This window comes from Pecten maximus, chromosome 17, assembly GCF_902652985.1.
Source record: "Pecten maximus chromosome 17, xPecMax1.1, whole genome shotgun sequence".
Classification (NCBI taxonomy): Eukaryota; Metazoa; Mollusca; class Bivalvia; order Pectinida; family Pectinidae; genus Pecten; species Pecten maximus.
Genome location: NC_047031.1, coordinates 7,103,127 through 7,118,455, shown reverse-complemented (window position 1 = coordinate 7,118,455; position 15,329 = coordinate 7,103,127). Strand labels below are relative to the sequence as shown.

Here is a 15,329-nt window from a genome sequence, read left to right as displayed (position 1 = left end):
AAACCAACTGGGGTAAAAGAGTTACAATAATTTCAAAACAGAGACAAACAGTTTCTTGATAAAAACTCTTTCCATTGTCCAAGGGATATTGGACTTGTCTATAAAGGCACGTCGTTTGACGCCTAACAATGTTTTGTAGTCTAGACATTGATTAGACATCAGGCCAGAATTATATATTCCGGAAGCGATACCTAGGTAAAACATTGTACTATAGTAAATACTACTATTACTAAGATTTCAAATAGCTTGTTCTTTGTATTTCTAGAGATATATTATGTTTTGTTCAGACAAATGTTAATATGATAATGCATTACAACACTGACCTTATTAATATCTGCTCCTTTGTCAAGGAGTTGTGTTACTATGTCTTTGTGACCTGACTGTGCTGCCTCTCTCAAAGGATTCCCCTGGAAAATGGTAATAACCGACAGATAAGATTTCATTTTAATAAATTGCAAATAGGAATTAGTTACTTCATGTATAGACTTTGAAATAAGTCATGAATGCACGGACTAGATACATATAAATAGCAGATGCTAAGGAAATATCGTATTTATTTAATCTATAAATACAGTCAAACTTCGATGTTTCGAAGTTCAAGGGACTAACTGATCAACTTCAAAACAGCGGGACTTCGAATTATTCATGGTTGACAATAAATCGATGTTTTCTTGATAATGACCATATCTGTTAACGTTACATGTCATCAGTGTCTTCGTGTTGATCGTCGTCTGTCAGGCTCACATCGAAAAGTTTAGTTAATTTATACGTCAAACACCACAAAATAGAAATACATTTCATTAATTATACCTAAGCATTTTATTAATTGAATAAACTATGTATTGGTTATAAAACATTTATATCGCGTTTAACAGATAAAGCATAACAAGTACAATGCACACTTACGTAAGTCGTTAGGTTTATCTGCTAAAGACACGTGCGTTTACGTAAGGTGCATATGGTATACGGAATGCCGATCGCTTGGAGAATGCATGATTGAATGACAAATAATCGATTCACTTGGATATATATGTATAAGTTTGAAACGTGACACTTTGAATATGAGTGAAGACATCGTTAATTGTTTGTGTTTGAAATTGGTCCGCTTGTTTTACAGTTACGTAAAATCTACTCACCGACCGCTGGTTTCAATGGCGGCGGAGATTATCAGAGACGACTACCGAAATGATTTACCGGAGTGATTAAATGTCATGGCTTCTAAATAAACCTTTTATCTATCAAATTTGGTCTAATTATTAATTAACCCCATGACCGGGAATGACAACACATGCTATCGTCATCCCTATTGTCAGTCAGTGCATTTGGGGGAGAGGTTTGAAATCTTGCCGCAGGGGTCACGACAAACACCTGTCCAGTGGTCCGTACAGGTAATTTTTTTTGTTCGAATCATGAGATGTCAATAACCTATAATAGCATAGCTAACGGGTCATGAAAAAAGTTCGATACATCGAAAACTTCGATTTATAAAACTTCGAATCATACATAGGTTTGTTAGTAGTGTTATATAGCGAGAAAATTCGGGACCAAACAAGTAATTCGATACAGCGAGAAATTCGAATCAACGAAGTTCGATACATCGAAGTTTGACTGTACATAAGTCATTAATCAACAGTAGATTGTTAACATTAAAAACATCTTATTTATTTTTGATCAAGTGCGATGACTGCGACATAATCTTGTTGCAGCCATCGAAGCATGACTACATAACAAGAACTGTCAATGCATACGATAATCAAATACAAGCTGTCTAAAACATATTCATGAAGAGCAAAAAGTTCTATAAATCATATTTTGATATACTCGAACGTTTGTTAATTGTATTGAATTTACCGAAGCAAACAGTAATCGGCAACCAACTGGGGTAAAAGAGTTACAATAATTTCAAAACAGAGACAAACAGTTTCTTGATAAAAACTCTTTCCATTGTCCAAGGGATATTGGACTTGTCTATAAAGGCACGCTGTTTGATGCCCAACAACGTTTCAAGTCTTGACATTGATTAGACATGAGGCCAGATTTTCATTTCTCCGAAGAGACACCAAGGTAAAACATTTACTATACTAAATAATACTATTACTAAGATTTTCAATAGCTTTTTCTTTGTATTTCCGTAATAATTTTTTTGTTCAGACATAAGTTAATATGATAATGCATTACAACACTTACCTTATTAATATCTGCTCCTTTGTCAAGGAGTAGTGTTACTATGTCTTTGCGACCCAACAGTGCTGCAGACCTTAAAGGATTCCCCTGGAAAATGGTAATAACCGACAGATAAGATTTCATTTTTAATAAATTTTAATTACGAACTAGTTAGTTCATGTAAAGACTTTCTAATAGGTCATGAATCCACGGACTAGATACATATAAATAGCAGATGCCAACGAAATATCGTATTTATCTAATCTATAAATGCATAAAGCATTTATCATCAGTAGATTGTTACATTGAAACATCTTATATGAAATTTTGATCAAGTGCAATAACTGCGAAAGAATCCTGTTGCAGCCATCGAGAAATGAATACATTCCATTTCCACTGCTTAATCAAAATATGAACTCTCAATGCATCCGAAACTGAAATACATGCTTCTTTTTTTTTAAATATTGACGAAGAAAAAAAAATCTATAAAACATATTTCAACATAACCGAACGTGAGTTACTTGTATTGAATTTACCGACACAAACAGTAATCGGCGACCCACTGGGGTAAAAGAGTTACAATAAGTTCAAAACAAAGAAAAGCAGTTTCTGTATTAAGCTTCCTTCTTCCAATGTCCAAGGGATACCTGACTTGTCTATAAAGTCACGTCGTTTAATGTGCTAAAACGTGTTATAGTCTATACATTGATTAGACATCAGGCCAGATTGTTACATTCCGGAAGAAATACATAAGTGAAACATTGTACTATACTAAATACTGCTATTACTATGATTTCAAATAGCTTGTTCTATTTATTCCCAGTAATAGTTTTTTGGTTCAGACATTTGTTAATATGATAATGCATTACAACTCTTACCTTATTAATATCTGCTCCTTTGTCAAGGAGTAGTGTTACTATGTCTTTGTTACCTCTCCATGCTGCATACGCTAAAGCATCCCCCTGGAAAATGGGAATACGCGACTGATAAGATTTCATCTTTAACCATTTAAAACACGAATAAGCTACTTCAAATACAGAATTTCTAATAGGTTATGAGTCCACGGACTAAATACATATCAATGGCACATGCCAAGAAAATGTCGTAATTAATTAACGTATAATTTCATAAGTCATTAATCATCAGTAGACTGTTACATTAAAAACATCTTATTAAATTTTGATCAAGTGCAATGACTGCAAAAGAATCCTGTTGCAGCCATCGAAAAATGAATACATTCCATTTCCACTGCTTAATCAAAATATGAACTCTCAATGCATCCGAAACTAAAATGCATGCCGTTTTTTTTTTAAATATTCACGAAGAAGAAAAATCTATAAAACATATTTCAACATAACCGAACGTGAGTTACTTGTATTGAATTTACCGACACAAACAGTAATCGGCGTCCCACTGGGGTAAAAGAGTTACAATAAGTTCAAAACAAAGAAAAGCAGTTTCTGTATTAAACATTCTTCTTCCAATGTCCAAGGGATACCTGACTTGTCTATAAAGTCACGTCGTTTAATGCTCTAAAACGTGTTATAGTCTATACATTGATTAGACATCAGGCCAGATAGTTACATTCCGGAAGAAATACATAAGTGAAACATTGTACTATACTAAATACTGCTATTACTATGATTTCAAATAGCTTGTTCTTTTTATTCCCAGTAATAGTTTTTTGGTTCAGACATTTGTTAATATGATAATGCATTACAACTCTTACCTTATTAATATCTGCTCCTTTGTCAAGGAGTAGTGTTACTATGTCTTTGTTACCTCTCCTTGCTGCAGCCGCTAAAGCATTCCCCTGGAAAATGGGAATACGCGACTGATAAGATTTCATCTTTAACCATTTAAAACACGAATAAGCTACTTCAAATACAGAATTTCTAATAGGTTATGAGTCCACGGACTAAATACATATCAATGGCACATGCCAAGAAAATGTCGTAATTAATTAACGTATAATTTCATAAGTCATTAATCATCAGTAGACTGTTACATTAAAAACATCTTATTAAATTTTGATCAAGTGCAATGACTGCAAAAGAATCCTGTTGCAGCCATCGAAAAATGAATACATTCCATTTCCACTGCTTAATCAAAATATGAACTCTCAATGCATCCGAAACTAAAATGCATGCCGTTTTTTTTTAAATATTCACGAAGAAGAAAAATCTATAAAACATATTTCAACATAACCGAACGTGAGTTACTTGTATTGAATTTACCGACACAAACAGTAATCGGCGTCCCACTGGGGTAAAAGAGTTACAATAAGTTCAAAACAAAGAAAAGCAGTTTCTGTATTAAACATTCTTCTTCCAATGTCCAAGGGATACCTGACTTGTCTATAAAGTCACGTCGTTTAATGCTCTAAAACGTGTTATAGTCTATACATTGATTAGACATCAGGCCAGATAGTTACATTCCGGAAGAAATACATAAGTGAAACATTGTACTATACTAAATACTGCTATTACTATGATTTCAAATAGCTTGTTCTATTTATTCCCAGTAATAGTTTTTTGGTTCAGACATTTGTTAATATGATAATGCATTACAACTCTTACCTTATTAATATCTGCTCCTTTGTCAAGGAGTAGTGTTACTATGTCTTTGTTACCTCTCCATGCTGCATACGCTAAAGCATCCCCCTGGAAAATGGGAATACGCGACTGATAAGATTTCATCTTTAACCATTTAAAACACGAATAAGCTACTTCAAATACAGAATTTCTAATAGGTTATGAGTCCACGGACTAAATACATATCAATGGCACATGCCAAGAAAATGTCGTAATTAATTAACGTATAATTTCATAAGTCATTAATCATCAGTAGACTGTTACATTAAAAACATCTTATTAAATTTTGATCAAGTGCAATGACTGCAAAAGAATCCTGTTGCAGCCATCGAAAAATGAATACATTCCATTTCCACTGCTTAATCAAAATATGAACTCTCAATGCATCCGAAACTAAAATGCATGCCGTTTTTTTTTTAAATATTCACGAAGAAGAAAAATCTATAAAACATATTTCAACATAACCGAACGTGAGTTACTTGTATTGAATTTACCGACACAAACAGTAATCGGCGTCCCACTGGGGTAAAAGAGTTACAATAAGTTCAAAACAAAGAAAAGCAGTTTCTGTATTAAACATTCTTCTTCCAATGTCCAAGGGATACCTGACTTGTCTATAAAGTCACGTCGTTTAATGCTCTAAAACGTGTTATAGTCTATACATTGATTAGACATCAGGCCAGATAGTTACATTCCGGAAGAGATACATAAGTGAAACATTGTACTATACTAAATACTGCTATTACTATGATTTCAAATAGCTTGTTCTTTTTATTCCCAGTAATAGTTTTTTGGTCCAGACATATGTTAATATGATAATGCATTACAACTCTTACCTTATTAATATCTGCTCCTTTTTCAAGGAGTAGTGTTACTATGTCTTTGTTACCTCTCCATACTGCAGACGCTAAAGGATTCCCCTGGAAAATGGGAATACACGACTGATAAGATTTCATCTTTAACCATTTAAAACACGAATAAGCTACTTCAAATACAGAATTTCTAATAGGTTATGAGTCCACGGACTAAATACATATCAATGGCACATGCCAAGGAAATGTCGTATTTAATTAACGTATAATTTCATAAGTCATTAATCATCAGTAGACTGTTACATTAAAAACATCTTATTAAATTTTGATCAAGTGCAATGACTGCAAAAGAATCCTGTTGCAGCCATCGAAAAATGAATACATTCCATTTCCACTGCTTAATCAAAATATGAACTCTCAATGCATCCGAAACTAAAATGCATGCCGTTTTTTTTTTTTTAAATATTCACGAAGAAGAAAAATCTATAAAACATATTTCAACATAACCGAACGTGAGTTACTTGTATTGAATTTACCGACACAAACAGTAATCGGCGTCCCACTGGGGTAAAAGAGTTACAATAAGTTCAAAACAAAGAAAAGCAGTTTCTGTATTAAACATTCTGCTTCCAATGTCCAAAGGATACCGGACATGTTTATAAAGGCACGCCGTTTCACACCTAACAACGTTTTATAGTCTAGACATTGATTAGACATCAGGCCAGATTGTTATATTCCGGAAGCGATACCTAGGTAAAACATTGTACTATACTAAATATTACTATTAATAAGATTTCAAATAGCTTGTTCTTTGTATTCCCAGTAATAGTTTTTTTGTTCAGACATATGTTAATATGATAATGCATTACCATACTTACCTTATTAATATCTGCTCCTTTTTCAAGGAGTATTGTTACTATGTCTTTTTCACCTGATTTTGCTGCGGACTCTATAGGATTCCCCTGGAAAATGGTAATTACCAACAAATAAGATTTCATTTTTAATAAATTTCAAATACGAATTAGTTACTTCATGTATATACTTTCTAATAGGTCATGAATCAACGGACTAGATACATATAAATAGAAGATGCCAATGAAATATCGTATTTATTTAATCTATAAATACATAAGTCATTAATCAATAGTATATTATTACATTAAAAACATCTTTAAATGAATATATTTCCATTTTAGCAACTAATTAAATTATGAACTCTCAATGCATCCGATAATAAAAAACAAGCTGTTCTGTGAAACAAAAAGACAAAATATTTTAGACGCTAAATGCCATTTATTATTCATTTTTCTTTCATGATTATATACACACCAAATCATAATTGCATGGAATGTATACTTAAAGAGTTAGAAGCCTGTGAGGTGATATTGATCTAGTTTTTGTGAAAAAAAGTTCGAAAAGCCAAAATTAAAAATAGAGAAACATACATATCATGTCGTTACTAATTATTTCCAGACTAATATACAATTCCATCGCATTCGACTGGGAAATGAAAATAAGTTTCGAAAGGTTATATCTTATGTATAAGTTTCGGGCGAATATTTGCATATGCGAAGAAATGTATCAAACTTGTGGCTGTAGACTATTAACAATGGCGTTCCCGATTTGGACAACCACCAAATATTTAATTGATGATAATAATTTGCATGACTTACTGAATCAAAATGACATATATTTCGAGTTATGCTGTTTAAAATGACAGGATTGTCGAATGCTTAACATGTAGATATTGTGATTGGGCTGATGTGAAAGCCTCTTCATGTTTTCGTTGTGGGTATTTCTGGCTAGGCGATTGGGTACCGTAGATCGTGAGTTTGGTACAAATCAGAAAATTGCCTCCGTTCGTCCATTGTGTTGCTATGTTATGTATCAAATGCTTCTCACAATGTATCATTTGAACTATGCGTGCAATTCACATCAGGGCTCGAAATTAGCGATATTCCGTAGTAACTCGGATACCAATTTTCTCTTCGGGTAGCAACCCCCGTATACCAGATATTCCGTCCGGATTACCGATCTTTCTTGTACCTGAATCGGTTCTTATTTATATATATAAGACCCTGTTCATTTTACACATACAATCTTTATGTTTTTTTGAACCATCGTAAAACCCGACTCGATCTAGGTCTGGATGTGTGGGGTATTCCTGTGAAAATTGTTATTTATGAGATATTTTGGGTCAAACATGCCAAAATCGTCATTTTGACTGACAGCTTCTGTTTAACCGGTCCTTAAAAATCAGCGTTTCAATCCGAAAATCTGAAACTCCAAACATAGCAAGTCGAGATAGTTCTGAAGAAAAGGATATCTTTAGTTTTTCTATACCTTTCATAGAACGGTCACAATAGTGTTTTGAAAAAGGGTAGTATTTTTCGAGAGATTACGGATGTTACGTCACGAGTTCGTGGCGTAACCAAGAATGTGTGGAATGTAGTGTATTGCGGGACGGTAATAGTTCAGACTACTTTGCCGGAGCTAACTTAAAAACGACTCTATACGTTTTGATTAAACTTTCCACACTTGTAAAACTCGGTGTGATCTAGTCCTGGCATGTCCCGTATATCTGTGAACAATGTAGTTATGGAGATATTTTGAGTACAAACACGCAAAATTCGACACTTTGATTGCTGTTTTCTGCACAACTCGGCCTAGAGAATTAACGAATGAAGCCAACTTATTGAAACTCCACACATCGCAGGTACATGTAATTTCAAAGTAAAATGTATCTTTAGTTTTTCTATATCTATCACACAACGGTCACAATAGGGTTTTAAACATAGGTACTATGTACCGCGAGGTCACACATTCCGGAGAGTTTATTACATGTACGGACGTACGTCAGGAGTGACGTTACCAAGTCTCTGTTCTGCTTGATTGAACTTGTAGCGCTCGGTGAGCTGCTTGTATTTATTGTCACTGCCAGTATTTCTTACAATTTTGCAATATCAGAGAAAATACAAAAGACGCAATTCTCATTAAATACATTAAACATTAGCCGGTACAAGTTTAACACAGGCGTTGACTAGTGTCCATTTAACACAGGCGTTGACCGGTGTCCATTTAACACTTACCGGTCAACGGTGGTGTTAAATGTATACCGGTCAACGGTAGTGTTAAATGTATACCGGTCAACGGTAGTGTTAAATGTATACCGGTCAACGGTAATGTTATATGTATACCAGTCAACGGTAATGTTAAATGTATACCGGTCAACGGTAATGTTAAATGTACACCGGTCAACGGTAGTGTTAAATGTATACCAGTCAACCCCAGTGTTAAATGTATACCGGTCAACGGTAGTGTTAAATGTATACCGGTCAAATGTATATCGGTCAACGGTAATGTAAAAAGTATACCGGTCAACGCTAGTATTAAATGTATACCGGTCAACGCTAGTGTTATATGTATACCGGTCAACGCTAGTGTTTAATGTATACCGGTCAACGCTAGTGTTTAATGTATACCGGTCAACGCCAGTGTTAAACGCACACCAGTCAACGCCAGTATTAAATTCAGATTTATTTGAATCGATTTACATTTTTTTTTTATTTATTTTAAATGTATTTATAATTGTTTAAATGCTTTCCAGTCAATGTCAGTGTTAAATGCAGATTTATTTGAATTTATTTTAAAATTTTAAAATTTATTTGAAATTTATTTTTGAATTTATTCAAACTTGTAAAGAATGGAGTGTACTAAGGGGCGATAACTGTTATCGTTCCTTACGGAACGAAATGAAGGTACGGGAGAATACACAATTTTGCCGGATATAATGGCTCTTTGAGGACGGTAAAACTGGCACATACAATTTTGATGGGCTTTTGAACTATTGTAAAACTCGGCTCGATCTAGGTCTGAGTGTATCTGGTATCCCTGTGGAAATACGTATTGAAGAGATATTTTGGGTCAAAGATGCCAAAATCGTCACTTTGACCGGTAACTTCTGTTTAACCGGTCCTTAAAAATCAGCGTTTCAATCCAGAAATCTGAAGCTCAAAACATAACAAGAAGAGGTAGTTCTGAAGAAAAGCGTATCTTTAGTTTTCTATATCTTTCATAGAACGGCCACAATAGGGTTTTGAAAAAGGGTCGTACTTTATGGAGAGGTGGCGGATGTTACGTCACCAGTCGATTAAATATCCAATCAGTAGGCCCGGATGCATTCACCTTCCTATTAAATCTTCTGCCCAAACGGGAAAAACCCACAACCTATTTTTGATTTGGTTCTGTGGTCCCTAGAAGCCCTGATTTTGACATCATAATGATATGCATGACATTTGTTTTTATCTTTGATCGTATATGTAATTATTTATCGATTAGAATACCGCGAGTACATCTGTTACTAAGATGAACTTAGGGTTGATTGCTTGGTTGTTTTATCACCACGTGCAAATATTGCAATCAGGATCGTTTTGAGGCTGGGTCTCCTTATAGTAGTGGGTGACTACCTCACTGAACAACAACGCACGAGAGACCCTAACGTATGCTTGAATAGATGCCAATTGATGTGTCATAATCAATTAATGTGTCATATTCCAGAAAACTGAAGAATTATGAAAATTATTACAGTGGTAACCCTCAAACCTTCAATTTCTTCGCGCCAGTATTAACATTTAAACGTATTTGAGAGTTTTAAATGTCGCGCGAATAAATTAAGTGCAAGTGAGAAAATTAAGTTAGATTAAGAGCATGTGAAGGTATTTATGCTAAAGGAAAGAAATACAGGTTTCTGGGGTTACCAGTGTTATAAGATAACCAATAATCTATTTAGTGCCCAACTTAAAAAAAAAATTGTCACAAATGTTCTTCAATGTCATGGGGATTGCAACTGATCTTTTATTTTCCGATCGGTCAGCCAAGATGGCCGCCACAGACTTATTTGCCTCTGACTGGTGAAAATTTAGATATTGTTTGATTTCGATTACCATCGGTATATGGTATATATTGGTATTAGGGGACTGTGAATTCCATTGCATGGGTATCATTGTCATATCAAGGCTTCTGATTTGTCGAAGTTTAGACAATGGATTTGGATGCAAAATGGAACATTTTTGTAAATAGGGGAATTCGAATTCAACCACACGGGATTCATTGCCATAGCAGCCACATTGAGGAATTCAATCGGTCAAATTTTAGATGCAAATTCAACCTCACGGAATTTCTTGCCATATAATCACGCTGATGCTTCTTATTGGTCGAAATATTGACATTGAACGATTTTGATGTAAACCAGGACTCGTGCATGGAACCTCTGAACTCAAGACGGACATTTCTGTCTCATTCTCAGCATTTATATTGTTCTGTCTTTCGTGCTCATCCAGAGTTATCTTCCCTAACTACACTTCATTCTTTCTGTGACACTCCTTTAGGTGTCACCCAACTAGTATTTTTCTGTCGTGACTGGGTTTTATTAGGTTATTAGGTAATACTTCAGGCAAGATGTCAGTGTGAGACACCCGGACAATAGGTCTGTCTAATTACATCGCCCAAGGTGAATATCTTTCTACTCCATGTATTTTTTACACCTCGCATCCCCCAGTCAGTTCATAACAACAGTCTAAACAAAACATCTCCAGTAATAAAAAGTTGTCTTAAATAACTAGTTGTAAGACAATTAGTATTCAATCAATGAATTATTAAATGCAAGTAATAGGTCTGTCGTCATTCTAATATGAAAACGAGCGCACATTTCACGCTGACACGACTTCTTGCGAAACATGCCGATTGAAATTCCGTTCAAAAAGAATCGAAATCGGCACAAATACGTCCGGAAAACATGATGCCGGTATCCGATTCCGGGTTCAATTTATTGTCAACGACTGAAGACGACTGCTTTATTCCCAATGTATGCCGTTTGTGATGCAAAATTGTTGGATTGTTGTTTAAATTCACTGATTTTGTTTATTAAGTTGATCAGAGATTCATTAAGCTTTCTACGTCTCTGAGTTGACCACTTCAGCACACATCACCTCGACATGTGAACGTCACATGATCGTAATATCGTGACACAACGCGGCAGAATAATTACGTATGCGTAATAAAAATTGGTGTTTTTGTGTGTGTACAAGATAAGGTCAATCGTGACAATTGAAATCGTTTGTTTTTCATCTTAATGACTATTACATTACAGTATCATTATGTAGGATGTAGCATAACGATATTTCAAAGTTTTTCGAAAGTTAAAGTAAAATTTTAGAGCTGATTATTCATTACGGTGATGAATTGAATTTTTATTTTTTCCCAATTTTGCCAATGCACTTAAATAAAAAACGATTAACAAATTATTTGATTATCATTGTATTTTTTTGTATACATATTTTCGTATTTCCTCATCAATGTATGTCTGTTGATAAAATAATTAAAGGGCAGACCTCACTTTCTGTTATGATCAGTTGCCAGTTATTGACCGTAAGCCGGTGTTTTTAGCTCACCTGGAATGAAGGTCCAGTGAGCTTATGTCATGGCGCGGCGTCCGTCGTCCGTCCGTCCGTTCGTCGTCCGTCAACATTTGCTTTAAATCGCTACTTATCATAAAGTTATCAATGAATTTAAACCCAATTTAGTCAGAAACATCCTTGGGGAGGAGGGACCCATTTTGCATAAATGGTGACTCTGACCCCCAAGGGGCAGGATGGGCGGGTCCTTATAGGGGAAATTGAAGCAATTCCTTTAAATCGCTACTTATCTTAAAGTTATGAATGGATTTCAACCTAAATTGGTTAGGAACATCCTTGAAAGAAGCGGAACAGACTTTGCATAAATTGTGACTCTGACCACCAAGGGGCCGGAGCCCTACATTGTATAGGGGAAATTGAGGCAATTCCTTTAAATCAATACTTATCATAAAGTTATGAAGGGATTTAAACCCAATTTGGTCAGAAACATCCTTGGGGACGGGGAACATATTTTGCATAAATGGTGACTCTGACCCCCAAGGGACAGGAGGGGCGGGCCCCTATACGGAAAATTGAGGCAATTTCTTTAAATCGCTACTGATCATAAAGTTATGAAAGGATTTGATCCCAATTTGGTCAGAAACATCCTTGGGGAAGGGGAACAAATTTTACATAAATGGTGACTCTGACCCCCAAGGGACCAAAGGGGCGGGGCCCAATGGGGAAAATAGAGGAAATTCCTTTAAATCGCTATTGTCATAAAGTTATGAATGGATTTCAACCGAATTTAGTCAGTAACTCCTTGGAAGAACGGGAACATATTTCGCATAAATGGTGACTCAGAACCCCAAGGGGCCAAAGGGGAATTAGTTGTAATTCCTTTAAATGGCTACAAGTAATAAAAATATGAATGGATTTGAACTAAATTAAGTCAGAAACATCCTTGGGAGAGGAAGAACAGATTTGTATCAATGGCAGCTCAGACCCCCAAGTGGCCGGAGGGCCAGGGTCCATAAGTGGAAATAGAGGTAATTCCTTTAAATTACTACTAGTCATAATGTTATGAATGAATTTCAATCCAATTTAGAAAGGAACATTCTTGGAGAAAGCAAAACAAATTTTGCATTAATGAGGACTTTGACCCCAATAGGACCAAAGGGGCGGGGCCCAATAGGGGAAATGATGGTAATTCCTTTTAAATCGCTACTAGTCATAAATAGCATTGTTTGAGCTTGACAAACAAAACGAATTGAACATGAATCTTATTTTGGTATTTGGTCAAATCCAACCAGGTGAGCGATACAGGCCTTATGGGCCTCTTGTTTCTCCGGGTACGCTGGCAACAAACCAAAGCAAGTACTAAAGACGAGATATATAATGACATGGATATGATTGGCAGAAGAGCAGTCCCTGTATGCCAAACCATTCCTTTTTGACCACCACGTCCAACTTTTGAGGTGGTATCGGCTTAACATTCTGCCAATAAGGTCGGCAGTAACACTACGCTTCCAGATAATTTTTCTGCTGGATTTGACATATCATCTCCTACAAAAACATATATAACCAAATCTAAATAATTATGCAATATGTCAAATTAGCAACCTCAGCTATATTTAGGTCGTTAAACGAAATGAACCTAACCAAACGTAGGCTTCTACAGGAATTAAGTATCACAAACAGTTAAGGTAATGGATATATGGTAACATTATCCCAAACAATCAGTTACAAATAAAAATGTCAAAACTGAAAATAGTCGTTTCTTAAATTGAGGGATGTCATTAGTCGCAGTTCAACGTTTTCTAGTCTAGCTATGGGTAAGACATAGAACCCGATTCTTCTAATCTGTCAGACTTAATAGAATAGAAAAGCATACAAATGCATTATTAGTGCATCTGATTAACAGATACAGCCTTTTGTGTAAACTTGATTGTTATTCTTCATGCAATCAAAAAGCAAATCAATCTGATGGATATCAAATTCAAAATATGGGAAAATTAAAGGTAAAGAAATAAAATGTGTTTCATGCTTTTCCCTTTAATGCTAAATAAGAAAATCACAAGGGTATGAGATGTATACTTAACGACTTTTCGAAACAAGTTAAGAATAAAACATTAAAAAAAAAAAAAAAATCCATTTTATTTTGATAGAACTTCATATTTGAACCTCTAATTATGTACATACCAAATTAGAAAAGTGTGAGGGTTGTATACATATGAAAGCCTTGGATTGCTTTTCAATTGAGCTTTCATAAAAAAAATAAAATCTTCAAAACGTCTCGTAATTAAAACCTACAAATTATTATCATGCTATTTTGCCATAATTTAACTTCTTCGATAATAATAAAGGTACCTAAAAAATTGAGGGGCACGGGGTGTATATGTATGGTCGAAGAAGTCGTTCAAAAGATTACCATCAAAACATAATGTGAGTATCAAAACTCATCTTAAAGTAAAAAAATACTACAAAAAAACCCGGTATTATTTAGAGACAATGCTAAATATTTCAACGTTATTTTGCCATGGTATTACACCTAGCACTCTGATGAGTTTACATTTCCTTACAGTTCTCAAGTAGAAGGATCCGTGAGTTGCTTTGAAAATAAGCAATTTTTTTTCAAATCAGTTAAACAGATTAGTGTTTTTCTTTAAATTATAGTCTAGAGTGTTCTCTTTTTTACAACAAATTCTCCAATCTGCCAATATCTTTCTCGTTACGCAGTCATATTATCTGTCTTTAAAGGAGGTTGTTCGAATAAGTCGATTAGTAAATTTCTTTTTTTTCCTGGCTTGATGATTTGCTGTAATTGTGTTGCTATTACGAAAAAGTATTAAAGGGAATTATTGCTATATATATATCAATAGCTAGAAAATGATTGCTTATACTATTATTAGCGAACAGTATCTAAATAAAATCTCTGTGGAGGAAATTATGATCACTTTTATAAGTTGCCATACTACAGCTTCAACGGGAGGTTATTGTATGGTGAAATAAGGCCAATCAAGTAGTAATAAGTTAAGGTATTACTCTAAAAACAGACATTAGCTATTTCTTGAAAGGACTCTGTATTCAATTATCCGTCAAACGATGTCCAAACTTATTCGGTAAGAGACGTCGTCGTATAACGCCATCAAAGCCTTTTCCAAAGAATCGCCCTGGCAAATGGTAAGATCCGACAGTAATATTTATTTCTTAATCTGTATTTTTAACATGAATTAGTTACTTCATATGTTGGATTTAGAACAAGTTTTGAATCCACGGACTAGAAACATAACATTTGTCAACGAAATATCATAGTTTTTCAATCAATAATTTCAGGGGTAATTACTTATTAGTTTACTGTAACATTA

The 15,329-nt window shown here is 34.7% G+C and overlaps 1 protein-coding gene and 1 long non-coding RNA gene across 2 annotated transcripts in view; both read right to left on the bottom strand.

The window, feature by feature from the left end:
- The window catches only part of LOC117315868, a 548,716-nt gene that overhangs the window by 286,465 nt on the left and 246,922 nt on the right, over positions 1 to 15,329 (bottom strand). The gene's annotated exons all lie outside the window — the stretch shown is intronic.
- On the bottom strand, positions 4,749 to 6,525 carry LOC117314996. Its single transcript, XR_004529659.1, has 3 exons — positions 6,448 to 6,525; positions 5,594 to 5,677; positions 4,749 to 4,826 (listed from the first exon to the last, which is right to left on the bottom strand). It is a non-coding gene; the product is annotated as an uncharacterized LOC117314996 (long non-coding RNA).